We start from the raw sequence: 6,000 nt of genomic DNA, 5'->3' as shown, positions 1-6,000 counted from the left end.
TGGAAAGACAGACTTTGTCAGTAATAGGATCTCATATTCAGAGCTGAAGGCTAGATCCCATATGATAAAGGAATTTGTTCTTGCTCTTGTTTTATGCTATCTTTTGAAAACATTAATCACACCTTATTTTAGTTCTCTTATGTTCTTTTAATTTATAATTTATTTCTTTTCCCTAGATGGTAGTACCTCTGACTTTTTGGTTTAATGTCTTCATTCATCGTGTTGATCTTGCTTAAATGCTCAGTAAATTTTGTTGTCTATCTGTTCATGCTTGTCATTGCTAAATTATGTTTTATTTAGTACCGTGTCTCTTTTTGTAGAGAAAGGATGGGAATTGCTCACAACTGCCTACTTTATGTTTTCATTTTAGTATGAGTTTTTTCTGGAGTTATATAGAGTAAATGGTTTCTACTCTTGCTAACACTTTCACCTGTGTATGTGTTAAGTTGCAATTTTTATTTGCTGTCTTCCCATAAGTAAAATCTCATCTCCTTTCTATCCTAAAGAATTCCTCAACATTTCGGATCTTCTACTTCCAGGACTTGAAGTGGGAGAGGAAGTAGGTACTTAAATCTTAATCTAATCTCTTTTCTTTCTTTTCTTTTCTTTTCTTTTCTTTTTTTTTTTTTTTTTTTTTTTTGAGATAGAGTCTCACTCTGTCATCCATGCTGGAGTGCAATGGTGTGATCTTGGCTCACTGCAACCTCCACCTCCCGGGTTCAAACGATTCTCCTGCCTCAGCCTCCTGAGTAGCTGGGACTACAGGCATGCACCACCACACCCGACTAATTTTTGTATTTTTAGTAGAGACGGGGTTCTACTATATTGGCCAGGCTGGTCTCAAACTCCTGACCTCAAGTGGTCCGTCCGCCTCGGCCTCCCAAAGTGCTGGGATTATAGGCGTGAGCCATTGTGCCCGGCCTCTTTCCTTACTTTTCCAAAACACTTTAAGAAATACCATAGTGGAGCAAAACAATAATATTTACAGAAAACACAACTGCACAAACATAGGTGCTTCTCAAAATTAACCCTGTGATGAATGACAGTAACACTCCTCAGGCTTCAGTTCAGTCCCTCTCCTTCTTAGTGATCACCTCCCACCTGACTCCCAGCCTATCCCTCATAGCAGCCAATATTCTATTATTTTCCACCACAATGTAAGATGAAGCCATACCTTTTGGCCAGTTTGTCCCCTTTCCAGCCATGAGAGACCTAAGATTTGAGCTCTTTTTGTCCCTTTAGGTCTGAGGATGTGTAGAGATTAATCAGGTTCCAGGGTGAGGAATGTGCTGTTATTGGCATAGTAAATGATACTTCAACACACTACAGGTGAAGCTCCTTCCCACCATAAGCCCACACTAGAGCAATTCTTTAAGCATTCAATAATCAGAACCTACAGAGAATGTTAATTGCCTCACATCTGGTAACCAGAGAGTTATTCTGTCCTCTGGATAGTGTACCTTATGATTTTATTAGCTTTTAGTGCCCAGGATATTGGCATTTATTCTACTTAGAGCAACTACAGCCCTAAGCTGTGATTTTTCATTCATCCTGTTCTCCTGAAATGATTTTGGTTTGGCCATGAACAGAGGACTTCATGTTTATCATTTATTTATTTGTTTCATGAATACTTTTAAGAACGTAGTCTGCATAATTGAAACAGCTCCTGCCTTTAAGAGACTTGGAAGTTAATAAGAGAACTGACCAAGGTCACCAAGACGTCCAATATGTGGCAGTGGTGTGAGATAGTTGGCACTCAAGGGCAGACTTGGTGCTTATTTGATTTGGGGGGACTGGGAACTACTTCATGAAGGAAGTAACTTTTGAGTTGAGCGAAACAGGATAAATAGGATTTTCAGAAATAGGTGGGGGCCAGGCCAGTTCAGATTAATGGAACAGCAGAACTCTCTTAGCCTGTTCAGGTTGCAATAACAACAATACCATAAACTGTGATATGATTTGGCTCTGTGTCTCCACCCAAATCTCATGTTGAATTGTGATCTGAGTGTTGGAGGTGGGGCCTGGTGGGAGGTGATTGGATCATGAAGATGGTTTCTAATGGTTTAGCACCATCCCCCTAGTGTTATCTTGTGACAGATTTCTCACAAGATCTGGTTATTTAAAAGTGTGTAGCACTTCCCCCTTTACTCTTTCTCTCTCTCCTGCCACCATGTGAAAACATGCTTGCTTCCCTTTTGCCTTCTGCCATGACTGTAAGTTTCCTGAGGCCTCCCTAGCCATGCCTCCTGTACAGCCTGTGGAACTGTGAGTCAATTAAACCTTTCTTTCTTTATAAATTACCCAGTCTTAGGTAGTTATTTATAGCAGTGTAGGAAAGATTAATACAAACTGGGTGGCTTATAAAAAACAAAAAATTATTTCTCATAGTTCTGGAGGCTGGCAAGTCCAAGGTCAAGGAGCTGGCACATTTGGTGTCTGGTGAGAGCCTGCTTCCTGGTTCCTGTGTCCTCAGAAGGTGGAAGAGGCAAGGGAGCTCTCTGGGGTCTCCTGTATAAGGGCACTAATTCCATACATGAGGACTCCACCCTCATGAACTAATCATCTCCCAAAGGCTTTACCTCCAATCCAAATACCCTCACATTGTGGATTAGATTGGGCATATGAATTTGGGGTTGGGGAACATAAACATTCAGTCTATAGCAAGAAGAAACAGGTAGTGCAGTAGGGGCAAGATCTGGGAGTGACAAGAAGCTCAGATAAAGAGATGGGCGTCTGTAGGGGAGTGGTGGGAGATACAAAAAAAATCCAGACAAGGTTCTAATGTACAGGGTATTCAATGCCATGCTGAGACATTAGGGCATTCAGTGGTCAGCAACAGAGAGCCACTGAAAGTAATTAAGCAGGAGAGTAATATGATTAAATATCTTGTTTATTATAGCCCATCACCTCAGTCTGAGCTCCTTTTGATCTTGAGTCTGTCTTTCAAACTATGGAATTATCTCCTCTAGCACTGCCACCCCCTGCAGGTTTGATAGACATCTTCAACTATGCTTTTCTAACTAGAATATCAAAGCATACAGAATTCATAGCCCTTATCATATCCCTAACAGTGACTTCCCTCCAGGTTGGTGATTCTTAAGAATCTTTGGGCTATGGTTATCTAACCACAGAATTCCTATGTATAATAGCATCCAGTCCATAGTTCTCAATGATAGTAGCAGATATTATTGATTACTTACTATGTAGTCAGTACATATCATTTACATTCATTACCTTATTTAAACTTTTCACAAAGCCTCGGGATGAGGCTCTTGACACTTATTGTGAGTTCCTTTAAATTGCAGTGCCTTCCCTGTCCCAGACATTTGAATCATTATTCTATGTTTTGAAGGTTGATTGAAAACTAAGGATTTTATCAAATAAATCCTTCATAAAACCTTCAGGTATTTGTACCCCCTTTAATATCTATTTGGTTATTAGGAAGAGTTGTAGAATTCACAAGATCAATTAGAGACTTCATTTTTTGCTTGTGTTTATTGAGGTTATATGAAACGTTTTAAATGTGACATGGGAGAATAGTGAAATAGAGTTTTAACTTAGCCAAGATGCATGATTTAAAAAATTGAAGTAGACCTGAATTTCCTGAAAATTTTAAAATAATCTAATTGTGCCAGCATGTTAACCTTAGTCACCTAAGCAATAGAGAAGGTTTTCATGAAAGTCCATTGGTCTGTTTTAAATAAATACCTTGAATATTAATAGTATAAAAGAGCATTATCTAAGTAATACTGAAGCTTATTGTCAAGTGAAACTTTCTTGATCATGATGGTTAGCCATGTATGCTCATATCTGTTAATAGTGGTGATTGCTTTCATCAGGAAAACAACCTTTAGATATGCAAATAAGTGTAGTAGCTAATATTCTGTCTCCTTTCCTTCATACCTCATAGATTTTCAATCCCCCAATGTATTTTCATCTTTAGAGAAATAGAAGGTGTGTTTCCTAATTGTGTTATACTTTTGCATTGTTTAATGAGTTAAATTATAAAACTTTTTCCATTTATACCAGTAGGGTTGGTAGATGGGCCTCTAGCCAGGGGCTATTATAGCCCCTAGGCTATTATCTTATGATCTTTCAAGTACCAGAGATGGGTAGTGTAAAGAAGGGCCTAGGGTCTGGTTCAGGACATGCTTTCTATTTTACAGAAGAGTTCTGTAATGTGCTCTGTTTTCTCTGAATGCTCTGGGGACTTCCGTTCACTGAAATTGTTGCCCAACATTGCACTAATGACTATTCCTTAAGAGCTGATTCTTAAGAAGGTAGGGCATGACCTATAGATTTCCTTGCAGACTTGGTACAATTCACAGGAAATAAACATAGAGAGGTGAATTACTTGTCAAAAGTTACATTGCTACTAAATGGCAGATCCAGGATTTGAACCCCTAAGGTCTATTATAGAAAATGTGATATATTATCCTGTGTGGGACTCTGGGGAGAGGCCATGTTTACTTGGTAGGGACTTTGTATCTTCTGTTTGGCCTTCAATTTCCTATCTAAAATAAATGTGCTCTAAGCGTCAGTAAAGATAATTAGGCTTAATGGTGGAGCAGAAGGTTGGCCAAATGAGCAAATGTCATTATATGAAGGAAGAGCTCATTAAGTCTCACTCAGCTACCTTTCAATAGGCAGAGGGCTTTTGGAAAGAAGGCCACCTTGTTTGGAATTAAGTTTCATTTTTATCATAGCAGTCTATGTACAAAGTTTATTTCATTTTTTATTTTTTTATTATTTTATTTTTATTTATTTAGTGTTTGAGACAGAGTCTCACTCTGTCGCCCAGGCTAGAGTGCAGTGATGCAGTCTTAGCTCACTGCAACCTCTGCATCCGGGGTTCAAGAATTCTCATGCTGCAGCCTCTTGAGTAGCTGGGACTATGGGTGTGCACCGCCTATAGTGCCTAGCTAATTTTGTATTTTTAGTAGAAATGGGGTTTTGCCATGTTGGCCAGGCTGGTCTCGAACTCCTGGCCTCAAGTGATCTGCCTGCGTCAGCCTCCCTAATGTTGGAATTACAGGCGTGAACCACCACACCTGGCCACAAAGTTTATTTTAAATCAGAGAGATCTACGAGGATTTTATGAAAGCCAATAGTCTATTCCCTATTTCACCCAATTTTCAACTCTTCTATTTTCCTTACCTCCACATTTCTATATAGAATATTTCTTAACTCATCAAGTTTGACTTCCTTTCATATATTGACTTCCTACCATGTTCATGATAATATGATAAATATACACATTTATTGAGTATTCACTTTATACCAAGTATTTTTATCGGTACATTATATATATAAACTCATTTTATTTTATCTTTACAATAACTCTTTGAAGTAATTAGTATCATCTTCATTTTCCAGATGTGGAAACTGAAGTATAAAGAAGTTGAGTAACTTACCTAAGATCATACAGCTAGTAGGAGGTGTCCTGGGATATGAAGCAAGGCAGTTGGGCTAGGAAGTCCAAACTTTAAGCCATTTTTCTGTGCACCTGCCTTGCCCATTCCAGTTTACATTCTCTTCCTAACTACATTCTCTACATTCCTCTAATTTAATTTTGGTATGATTTTTGGTTAAATTAATTATTATTCTTTACATTATTATGGTTATACCAATGAAGTACACTGCCGAGCCATGTAATATACTACTTCTGTGTTTTCTTTCTTTTTTCTCCTTCCTTTTTCCTGTGATTGAGAGTAGCCTTTTTGAGGGCCTGAATTTTTATCTACCTATTGTTAATTTTTTTTCAACTATTTCACTGTTTCTCCCATGTGTATATTAACAATATGTTTCTATTCAGTCAAATATCAGTTGTATGTCTTTATTTCCTGGAAACTTCTTCCTTCTGCTTCACTATGCAATGCTTGCTCTTTGTAAAGATTTCACTGGGAAACTTCCCTTTGTGTCAGATATTCTCTTTCCTGGGTCCCATGTATTCTTCTTTCTTGTCTTAATTCATTGTTTTGGTAGAACATATTTTCCAAT

Source organism: Macaca thibetana, chromosome 1 (assembly GCF_024542745.1).
Source record: "Macaca thibetana thibetana isolate TM-01 chromosome 1, ASM2454274v1, whole genome shotgun sequence".
Classification (NCBI taxonomy): Eukaryota; Metazoa; Chordata; class Mammalia; order Primates; family Cercopithecidae; genus Macaca; species Macaca thibetana.
Note: the sequence above shows the minus strand (reverse complement) of the source record.